This window comes from Littorina saxatilis, unplaced genomic scaffold (assembly GCF_037325665.1).
Source record: "Littorina saxatilis isolate snail1 unplaced genomic scaffold, US_GU_Lsax_2.0 scaffold_250, whole genome shotgun sequence".
Taxonomy (NCBI): domain Eukaryota; kingdom Metazoa; phylum Mollusca; class Gastropoda; order Littorinimorpha; family Littorinidae; genus Littorina; species Littorina saxatilis.
Window position 1 is genome coordinate 96,243 of NW_027126876.1, and position 11,891 is coordinate 108,133.

General features: G+C 40.6%; 1 long non-coding RNA gene across 1 annotated transcript in view; it reads right to left on the bottom strand.

Annotated features, from left to right (window-relative positions):
* Positions 1-11,529, bottom strand: part of LOC138955370 (uncharacterized) — a 38,144-nt gene extending 26,615 nt beyond the window's left edge. The window contains exons 1-3 of the long non-coding RNA XR_011452213.1: positions 11,374-11,529; positions 9,865-10,007; positions 8,502-8,592 (exon numbers count right to left, since the gene is read on the bottom strand). This is a non-coding gene — a long non-coding RNA (uncharacterized lncRNA). The remainder of the gene's footprint in view (positions 1-8,501; positions 8,593-9,864; positions 10,008-11,373) is intronic.
* Between the last annotated feature and the right edge of the window lie 362 nt (positions 11,530-11,891).

Genomic DNA, 11,891 nt, shown 5'->3' on the forward strand with positions numbered 1-11,891 from the left:
CCGCAGACGCATAATCCGGTTTGATGCATAATTTTCTGTTAAACTAGACTTTTAGAACATTCTCAGTCTCTGTCTGTCTCTGTCTCTTTCTCTGTCTCTCTCTCTGTCTCTCTCTCTGTCTCTCTCTCTGTCTCTGTCTCTCTCTCTCTCTCTCTCTCTCTCAGCAGTCTCTCTCTGTACGTCACTGAATAGTCGTCGGTTGCTAAAATGCCCCCCCCCCCCCTTTACTCCCTCCTCCCCCCTCCCGACTAACCTTCAATACATGTATAATGTTGAATAGGAGTGGCTGTCATCTGTTAGCCAGTCAGCAATACTTTGAGGGGGAAAGGAGGCATATGGTTAGGAGGTAGTCGTCCTTAGCGGATTATGACTTTATTCAGTCAACGAAGTCATTCGGCGCTCAGTGTTTTCTGGGTAAAAAGAAGAATAAGTGTTTCCCAATAATGCCGCGGAAAAATATGTAAACATTTGCTTTAGAAAACCTTTGCTGCGGAAAAACTATGCTTCTGCGGATGATGACATTAATTCAAAAATGCTGCAGATAAACCGTTTTTTTTTTTTTACATCATTTCTGTGGGTTTTTTCGCAGGAAAACTGAAAAAGTGATAATATGTACGCTAAGGAAAATTACATCCTAATGGTTTGCCTAGTTTCCATCTGAAAGTAGTTTTTCCGCAACATAATGTTTACATGTTTTTCCGCGGATTTATTGGGAATACTTGTTTCTTCCGAATAACCTGTGACAGTTTTTTTTTTACCTAGAAAAACTAACGATCTTGTTAAGTAGGGTTTGTATCCGCCGCCGCCCCCCCCCCCCCCTCAGGATATAATAGCTTGCTCCACAGTGCCCCAATCAGAAGCGAGAATAATTTTTGAAGCAAATCGAAAACGAAGTGGACTACTGCGTCCGTCTATGCAAATTTGATAATGCTGCTGACAGGTAAGTGTGTTACCAGCGTAATTTTGCAACTTTGAACTTCCGACAACGAACTCATTCGGCGCTCCGAAAATTCTCGGTAATTTAGGACGAGTCCATCTCTCAACAGAGAAACAACTCAAGTGATAATGAGCAAGTATAAAAGGCCGCGGAAACAGAGACTACATATCCATCCTTTTCGGATTATGACTTCATTCAGCTATTCTGCGGACAAACAGAAATACAGCAGAAAAACGGGTTTTCTGCAGCATTTCTGAATAATGTTATCATCCGCCGAAGCATCTTTTTCCGCAGCAAAACTTTTACTGCAGTAAAATTGAAATAAATAATGCTGCGGTAAAACGGTGCTGTCCTTTTATTGCAGAAAACCTTCTTACATTTTTTCCGCAGCATTTTGTACTAGCTCATGATAATATTGGATCACGTGAGTTCCCTCTATGTTGAGAGATGGACTCGTACAAAATTACCCGGAAAACACTAAGCGCCGAATGACTTCGTTGCCTGAAAAAAGTCATGATCCAGGACAACTACCTCCTAATCGTGTGCCTCCTTTCCCCCAAAGTACTGTGTATTGTTCTATGCTGGCTGGCTAACGGATGACAGCCACACCAATTCAACATTATATTGAAGGTAAAAGTGGGGGGGGGGGGGATTAGCAACCGACGACTATTCAGTGACGAAACAGTGAGAGACTGCTGAAAGAGAGAGACAGAGACAGAGACAGAGACAAAAAGACAGACAGACAGACAGACAGACAGACAGGCAGAGACAGAAAGAGGAAGTGAGAGAGAGAGAGAGTGTTCGAATATCTAGTTTAACAGAAAATTATGCATCAAACCGGATTTTGGGTCTGAGGCCCCATTCGCGACGGTCTTCAACCCGGTGTACGATCATCTCGCATATTTGACCGCCTCTCGCCTACACGCTCTAACGAATGATTCCAACCCGACAATAGCACTCCTTTGCATCAAGTATGATTCCTTTGTCACTAAGACTCCCGTACCGAAGCTGAATACGAGCTGGTTTTGTAAAAAGAAGCGTATTTCTACATTTGAAACCCACCGAGCAGCCATTTCCGGTGCTTCGTCACTACGATTTCTCGTTTTAACATTTAAATACGGGAAAACGCAAATCCTTCTTCGACATATTATGCATTTCGAAACAAAGTTAGTCATCGCAGATGCAGTAGGTCACCTTTAATCTAGACAGAAATCAACAACTTTGTGGTAAAACGGGAAAATGCAGGCCGAATCGAGTGTTACTCACCGTACACCAGCTTACCACTGTATAGCCGGTTATCCCCCGTGTTTAAGCTATGTCCCATTGTTGAGTGTGACGAAAACTCGTGGTGACGATTTTAAAACATGTTGGGTCACGCATGGTCCAATCTTACATGGTCCAACCTTACATGGTCCAACCTTACATGGTCCAATCTTACATGGTCCATATATATTATTGGACCATGTAAGATTGGACCATGTAAGATTGGACCATGTAAGGTTGGACCATGTAAGGTTGGACCATGTAAGGTTGGACCATGTAATATTGGACCATGTAAGATTGGACCGTGTAAGATTGGACCATGTAAGGTTGGACCATGTAAGATTGGACCATGTAAGGTTGGACCATGTAAGGTTGGACCATGTAAGATTGGACCATGTAAGGTTGGACCATGTAAGATTGGACCATGTAAGATTGGACCATGTAAGATTGGACCATGTAAGGTTGGACCATGTAAGATTGGACCATGTAAGGTTGGACCATGTAAGGTTGGACCATGTAATATTGGACCATGTAAGATTGGACCATGTAAGGTTGGACCATGTTATATTGGACCATGTAAGATTGGACCATGTAAGGTTGGACCATGCAAGGTTGGACCATGCAAGGTTGGACCATGCAAGGTTGGACCATGTAAGATTGGACCATGCAAGATTGGACCATGTAAGATTGGACCATGTAAGGTTGGACCATGTAAGATTGGACCATGTAAGATTGGACCATGTAAGGTCGGACCATGTAAGGTTGGACCATGTAAGATTGGACCATGTAAGATTGGACCATGCGTGACCCAACATGTTTTAAAATCGTCACCACGACTTTTCGTCACACTCAACAATGGGACATTGCTTACAGCCTGATAACAAACATCACTATGTTTCTTGGCTCGCTCACTTTTTCTGTTCACTCATCCAAAAGACTTTGCCATTTTTTTTGACAAAAACCATCAGGCTCAAACAGGCGATGCAAAAGTCCCACGCTTTGAAGTAAGTTACTTCAAAGTGTGGGAAGATCCCCCACACTTTGAAGTAAAAACTGAGTTTACTTCAAAGTGTGGGAAGATCCCCCCACACTTTGAAGTAAAAAATGGGTTTACTTCAAAGTGTGGGGCACATCCCCACACTTTGAAGTAATTTACTTCAAAGTGTGGGATTACTTCAAAGTGTGGTGCAACAGTCGTGCCGCGTCTGCTATCCAGTTCGCGGTAGGATTAGAAAATATATATATATACCAAACCGATGTCAAATACGAGCTGATTTGGTGAAATAAAGCACATTTCTACTTGCGAAACCCATCGAACAGCCATTAGGCTAAGCGAGAGAGTTCTCGTGATTGTTTTAATTAAAAAACTCATTCATACAAGAGGCGAAGCCTTCAAGGCTCCCGTAAGAAATCAACAAACAGTAACATAACACAAACTCCCTCACTCCGTAACACACACACACATACAAACACACACACACACACACACACGCACACGCACACACACACACAGTTAAAACTAACGCATCATATCAACTCCATGTATAATTTTCAAAAGAAGGCAAACAGATAAAATGACTAGGGTAATAGGTTAGGTACCTGCTGTCCTCAGTCCTATACTTTTCATCAAGACTTGTCACCATGCCGAGTAGATCTAAATTCGGAAGTCTTCATGTGGCTGAGGCATATATCTGACATAGCGTCGATCTTGTTGTAGGTTAACCTCCTTTCTGAAACAAATGGCAAAATGCGATTAGTTATGATGACTACAACCTACACAAATATAAACAGTGTTTTGAAACAGAATAGTCAGGTTATACAAGCCACTTTACCTATGCAGCATGGTAACCCTACAATATGCGAAACATGTCGACTGCAGCAGCCTGGTTCTTAAAATAATTCTGACGGTCAACACAGCCAGAAATGCCAACAAAGACAAGAAAGCTGTGGCAAGGTAAGCTTACCAAACGTTACATAGCGAATCATATGATAGTGCGTAAACAGCAAACAGTAGATCTACAATCAAAGAGAGGATCGAGTCTGGAATGAAACGCGATACAGATCTAGCATTCAAAAACTGTCTTTCACGTTCAAGGAAGTTGTTGCAAAGTACTTAAGACTTACTAAATTGTACAGACAAAACCATGACAGTGCATGTTTTGAATCTGAGGAAAAAATCGTGATCATTTTGACTTTGAGAACAGATTCATTCCGTTTCCTTATATCTGCATGTTCAAGTAAATGGTGGACAGTTTTTTTTTGGGCAGAGTAAACTTAACTTGAGACTCTACTGCAAGTCTTGAAATTCACATAAATCGAACCACGAGCAAAGACATCCAAACATTACAGGCACTTTAGATCAACTCATTTCACTAGAGGTGACTGCCTAGCACTGTGTTTGACATCCGTGTCTGCTGAAATAAAAAGAAATTAAAACAAAACGGATTAACAGTAGGTGACACGTTATCAGAGTGGGAGACACTAGATCTGTCTCTGAACTTACCGGGATACGGCTGCAAGATCGACACTGACTGCCGCGCTTTCGACAGCTCTTCCTCGCGTGGACATTGGAAACACGCTGTGCAGATCAAATTGTAGGAAATCTCCCTTTGGTATCTTCTTTATTTACTTTTCTGGAGCTTAGAAACCGAACAACATGAAATCGTCTTCCCCGGCGAATCGGCGAGGTGAGAACTGGACCACAATCCTTCGCGCGACCCCTGACCTGATCTTGACACCTGACCTGCCGTCTACATGCCAAACACGACACAAATCAGTCAACTGCTTGTACCCCTTCAAAACCCCCCACCACCCGTTTTCTTTGGATACACGCTTTAACTACACACATGCCGACACAATGTTGATCATTGCTTCAATAATTTGAAGATGGTGCTTGAAAATTAACCACGTGAAATGAGTATTTCGGTGTTTAGCCAAAAATGTTAAAGTTTCTACCACAGACATACACACATACATACATACATACGCACGCACGCACGCACAGACAGACAAAGTTTACCATCGCATAGGCTACACTTACGTGAGCCAAAAAACTAGAGACTAGGTTTCTGGTCAAAACGAAAGATTAATCTGCTGTATCATTCGCTTGTCGGAAAGACAATCGGCCTACGCGCGTCTCTCAAATATGACCTTCTCTTGTCTACTGTCTCGGAAGATTTATTCTACTCCCAAATAGCACTTCTTTGCACCTCTTATGACTCCTTCGTCCTCTAGAATCCCGTATCCACACCAAATACGAGCTGATTTGGTGAAATAAAGCACATTTCTACTTGCAAAACCCATCGAACAGCCATTTCCGGTGCTCGATCGCGGACATTTTCAGCTTTGAAGGCTATTTACGGGCAAATATCAATCGCTCCCTGACTTTTTATGCATCGAGAAACAAATTTAGTCATCGCTGAATCAGTAGCTTACCTTAAATCCCGACATAAATCAAACAATACCTAGAAAACAGACAAAACTTGCCTTCACACGTGTCATGAGCGGCCTTCGGCTTCTGTTCGGCCTTTGACCGGTTATCCCCCGTGAGCAGGGGCATTCACAATCAGTACAATTCAAAGTTTAAAAAAGAGTCGCAAGCAGGGTCACGAAAGTTCCGCTTTTGAGTTGTTTTTTGAAAATATTAAAACAAAGATAATATATTGAAAAGAAATTGAATTTCATCAGGAACAGAAATTTTGAATTTTTGTCAGAGTGGTTACCCGATGCGAATATATGTTAGGTTATTGACCAAGGCGAAGTGTCCATTTCAGCTTCACTTTTTCCACAGTTTAAAATTGTAGGTTTTTACAGAGACATAGGTAGAAGAGATGCGAAGCGCTGTCTTCCCGCTCGCGTTATCTTCGCCTACGGCAGGGGCAAGTAATCCTCCCACTGGCGCCAAGCTGGCAATTGTTGTGTTTTTAAAGAATTATAACTGTTTCATAGAAAATCATAGATAATAAAACATGCAAACTGTTAATTATTTGCACTCAAGAGAAACAGAAAATCACAAGAAGAAGATTATTGCATCATTTGGTGATTAGAAGATGAATCCTAAAGTAAGCAATTTCGCTCATTTCTCCTTAAAAACTTTTTATCCACACGCCAGTGTAAGTGCGAGAACCACTTGAGTGAGACTTAAAAGCATCAAATTTAATTACAGCGCGTCAAAAATTAGACAAACAGATTAATGTACACACCAGTAATGCAATTACCAGTTAAGGGAAAGTAAAGTTGCGCACAAAAGAAAATATTAGCTCCCAAACATTGCCTCCACGCACCATGTAAGGCATGGACTTAAAACAATGGCCGCAAGAACCGAGGGAACCGTGTTTTTGACACACTTCGGGAACCCAATCCTCTCAAATGCGTTCGTGTGCACACTGTTGAATCTACAAAATATGAATCAAGTTTACTTATCACTGATATCTCTCGTCTGAAGCTGGATATATCCAAAGAAATATGACAGAAAAGCACTTCAAATCGGTGTCAGAGAGCAAGCGAACAACAACGTAGTACGGGATGATGGCTGACAATCGCGCGAGGTCACGCTGACCGAGCGCGGTACCCCAAGAGTTCACGCGAGCGGCCTCGCTTCGCATCTCTTCAATGTATGTCTCTGGTTTTTATAAGACATTAGGCAAGAGTGTGTGTGTGTATGTCTTATGTCTGTCTGCTTGTCTTATCCTCCTATCTGTCTGTCACCCTGTCCAATCTTATGGGTGTAGGGGTGTTGTGTATTTTAGTGACTTTTGATTATTGTTGGGTGGAACTTCAAGAATAATCTATTATTTGTATTATTATCAAAGAGTGTATACATTATAAATGATACCACCACCACCATTACCCCCCCTCTCTCTCTCTCCCTCTCTCTCTTTTTCTCTCACTCTTTCTTTCTTTTTATCAGTATTGTAATCTGCATGTTATGTTATGGAGAAAACCATAACCGTGCTCCCAGATTAAAATCGTTAAAAAAAGTTAATAAGGTGACCTCCTTTTCTTTCCAAGGATGTCTGCAACTTTGCTTGAAGGAATCTATGCATATAATTTAAAATATGAACCTGACCTGGTATTTATATATATTAGTAAGCCCTCAATTGAGCCCGAAGTTGACTTCGCGAGAAATTCGTAAAGTCTTTTTTTATTTTTTTATATACAAACAATTCAGTTCCAACGCTTCGTGCTGCAAGCTTCCTGACGTAGACCGAAAACTTCTTCAATATGGTGTCTTGCAGACTACTCTTTAAAAATACAAGGGTCAAATGGCATTGCCTTTTGGTTGAAATTGGAGACAGTTTCGTTGTGTTTAATCCTCTTCAATAACATTACTTTAACACGAGAGTGCACTTTCTTTTGATGCAATTGCAAAGTTGTGTTGACATTACTTCCCAACAACCAGTGGCGATGTCTATGAGCTGTTTTAGGACTACGATGAGCATGCAAAGTTCTAACGCCCCCCCCCCCACACACCCACACCCACCTTAACCTTCACTGGATGATGCTTTGGACTCCGGAGGATTCAACATAAAAAGTATGGGTATGACTTGTTATACATTGACATTGATAGTTTTATTCTTCTTCTTCTTCGTAGTTCGCTAGATAGTTTTATTATAAGAACCTTTTTTTTTAATTCCTATTAACTCGATGTTCTTTAACTATGTTTGTAAATTGTTAGAGGATCTTTTAGTAGAAGTGTTTAACTGTCGAAGCTGCTTTTACCTAAGAGACCGACTGTATATTGTGCTGTTGTACTTGTCAGACTTGATTGTACCAAGTCCTTCACATGTTGTAATGCGCTTAGAGCCAAATATTTTTGTTTTTTGTAAGGGATAGGCGCAATATAAATACACTTTATTATTATTATTATATAGTACAAGACCCAAGCCATCCGAATAGGGATAAACTTTTACCGCTTCTTTGCAGAGTATGGGTCGCACATGACCCACGCCATCCAAATAGGGATAAACATTGTAAAATCCTTCTTTAATGCCATATGGATCGCCCACGACCCACATCATTCGGACTGTCCAGTTCAAATTACGTCATTGTTCAGGTTTTTGTTTCCAAAGATAATCCTCCAGAAAGTGGTCGATGGAATGATCCTATGGTGTTTGAAGATTAAATGAAGTCTGAATCAAAAACGCTCAATAGTTACAGAAATACAGACACTTTTGTGCGGCTCTGGGTCGTCCACGACACAGGAAGCACGGCGAAGCTAGGTTACATCCAACCAACCCACCCAATAACCGATCAACCAGCAGTCTCACAAACCAGGCAACCAACCAAACCCAAAACTCACAAAAGGATATCCTGCATCACTGAGGTTCCTGCCCGAAGTTTGGAGGCCACTCAGTTTGGTGACTGGCAGATATGCAAGGATTTCCAGTTGCCTGTAGGAATAAATGCCAATTTCTATTTCAATTGTTATTATTACGTACACAAGCAGCAACGCTGTCACTTGAGCATCATGACGAGTTTTGTGAAGTCATCATGAAAAAAATAAGTGAACATTTATGTAATTACAAACAAAAAGAATAACAAGAACGCTGAAGCTTCTGAAAATTCTGCCAGATATCCTCAAACCATTTTTCCTTTTAGATAAATGTCTTTGATGACGTCATATTCGTGCATTTCTAGTCATATTATTTGTCCTAAACCCTGCTGAAAAGTTACTTTTTTTGGTTCTTTTTGTATGATGGAACTCAAAACCCCTATAAAAAAAAAAGTAGAAATACACAATTAGGAAATAAGAGGCCACATAGTACAATTCATTATTATTGTAAATTGTAGAATAGAAAAAGATGAATTACTAATAATGTTTTCCTTGCTTAATCCTGACTGCTTTCCTTTTTTTGGTCACATTTCATGCACTCGTAAGAATGTCTTTGAAGTTGGTATGTGCTGCGTGGTCGTGATGTGCGAGAATATGTGCCTTTCTAATGCAAAGTTTGTTTGAGTGGCTGTTTTTGAGCTTGATCCTCTTATTATCTAATCTCAGCTTTGTATGCTTGCATTTTAGTTTGTACTTAATATACTGAATTTGATGTGTATTTGTGTGATGCATTTGAAGTGCTAGTAGTCTTAGAATAGACTACGCCTGGTTGTTCTACTTGTTATGGGTTGTAGGTGTTTTTCCCCTAAAGCCTGTGTTAAATCATTATTCTATTCTAAAGCTTACATACTATGATTATGGCATTGTAATGGCCTGACTCTTTTTGTATGTGTGTGAAATTTTGAATTTCAATGCCGAATGCTTATTTTGGAAAGCGCCCTGAGACTGCAATCAAGCAGTGAAAAGCGCTATAAAAGGATGCTTTTTTAAAATATTAATATCAATCTACATTTTTTTTCCAAAAGTGAAGGTAAATTCAGGTGTGATTGCTTCGTTAATCACGGATGTTTTTTGCAAACAGATTCGAGAATTGGTCACAACACAAGCCAATGCTTAGATTATATTATGCACACAAGAATGAATACCTCAGGGATTTAGTATTACAGTGCTAAAACATAGCATTCAGTGCTGTAACACTTTAAACAAAACTACGAGTAGCCGAGAAGTTAGCAACCACACGGCATTTGATAAACTAATTTTTTAAAATAATTTTAGTATTATATTTGAAGGCTGGTATCAATATTTTTTATAATGAATCTTGTGCTCTTACGGTATGTTGTGCTTCGACCATTCCTTGAAAAAATCGTAGCATTCGCCGGCCTGAAACTTGTTTGCTTTGCATTTGCGCTTCATCCAATCCTCAAACTTTGATTTGTTTCCAGCAGAAACGAACCCGCCCAACAGAGCTTTAGCCTGCACACAAACGTTTGAGCTCTCATTAAAGTCTGACACCACCACTCACCCACTAACATCCACTGACTACCCTGCCGTACACACACAAACACACGCACAAACTCACACACGCACACGCACACACACGCACACGCACACACACACACATACACACGCACGCACACACACACACACGCACACATGCACGCACGCACGCACACACACACACACAACACACACACACACACAACACACACACACACACACACACACACTCAATTGCTCCGTGCGTCTTTCTTTCTTGACCAGTACTCTTGATGGTTGATGGTACCGTTGTGTTCCTCAGACTCTGCGCTTTCTTTTGATATCAGGCTCACTGTGTATAACTGGACCAAAGACATGGTTGTCGCTTAGTGAATGAAGTTGATTTATGAAGTAGAAAAAAACCCGATTAAGGTACATACAGCGAACCAGGCAGTGAGGAGGGTATCAGCGAAACAGTTGGTCTACATCCTTATGTACCCGTCTACATATGTTCGGTTTTGATTATCTGCTGGAGGAAGTAGATATCGACAAAATATTAATTGTGGTCGCCCTTTGCATTTCATATTTTCCAAAATATCTACTTCCTCTAGCAGATAAATAAAACCAAACATAACAAGAAATTCCTCCGAGGTAGGAAAAACATCCCCGTTGGTCAAAGGGAAATAACCATTCTCACTGCCACCAACTGAGAAGGTTATTTCCCTTTGACCATTAATATGTCCCTCTATAAGTCCTTGTAGAATCTTAATCCACCAATAACTCCCTAACCGTGTGTTTGACTGGTCCCAATTTTTGTAAGGACCGTCTCAGGAATGTATAGAACCTGTTCACCAAGTTTGGTGACGATCGGTCCGTTCATTCTTGAGATCTATATGCGAACACAAACACACAAACACACAAACAAACAAACAAACAAACACATCGACCGAATCCTATACACACCCCTATACCGGGGGTGTAAAGAATAAGCAAGAAGAAGGTATAGAATACTGTATGATGCGTTCATTTCGCTTGTTTTAGATTGATCACAGAATATCTCTCCGTCGGTCCCTCTAAATTAAGTTAATGATTTGTTGTTCTTTTCTTGAACTTATTAAAAACCGCTCATATTACAATAAAATCATTTTTCATGCTGAAGAAATCAGGCCCAACACTACTAATTTGTATCACTACAGTCTGAGCTGTCAGCTCTTTTTGGGTACAAAGAACTGAGGTATGATAGTCCACATACTACACGCCTTTTTTCTACCAATGAACAGTTCACTTACTGTGGATAGAAAGAAGTGATGCTCACTGACTTTTTGAATAAGAAACAAAACAACAATTGGGTGAACATACTTACATCAGGAATTCGTTTATTTTTCAATCTTTGTTCCAGCGCCTTTCCGATACCAGGAAGCGTTTTGAGCTTCCTGCCTTTTATTGGCTCGGTGACGAATACCGCGTGTTTCCTTATCCTGGGCATAGTTCCGTGGAAGAGTTGATCCAAAAATCTGCAATGCTGGTAAAATAGACGATTTTTAGAAACAGATCATGACCGTATGTGATGTATCCTCAATTACTGTCGTCTGAATGAATGATTCTTTTATGAAGACAGGAGAGTGTGGAAATGTGAATGTTTGTGGTGATCTGCTTGACCAAGCTAAATGTGTTTTCATTTTATGGGATGATAGTTTTGTTTAGTGGTTCAGCTTGAATGTGAGAGTAAGTCGTACAATGTAAAAAAAAAGGTGTGTGTGTGTGTGTGTGTGTGTGTGTTAGTGTGTGTGTGTGTGTGTGTGTGTGGGTGGTGCGTGTGTGTGTGTGTGTGTGTGTGTGTGAAGCGGGACCATCTTATTTTGTCATGTAAATAATTTTGAT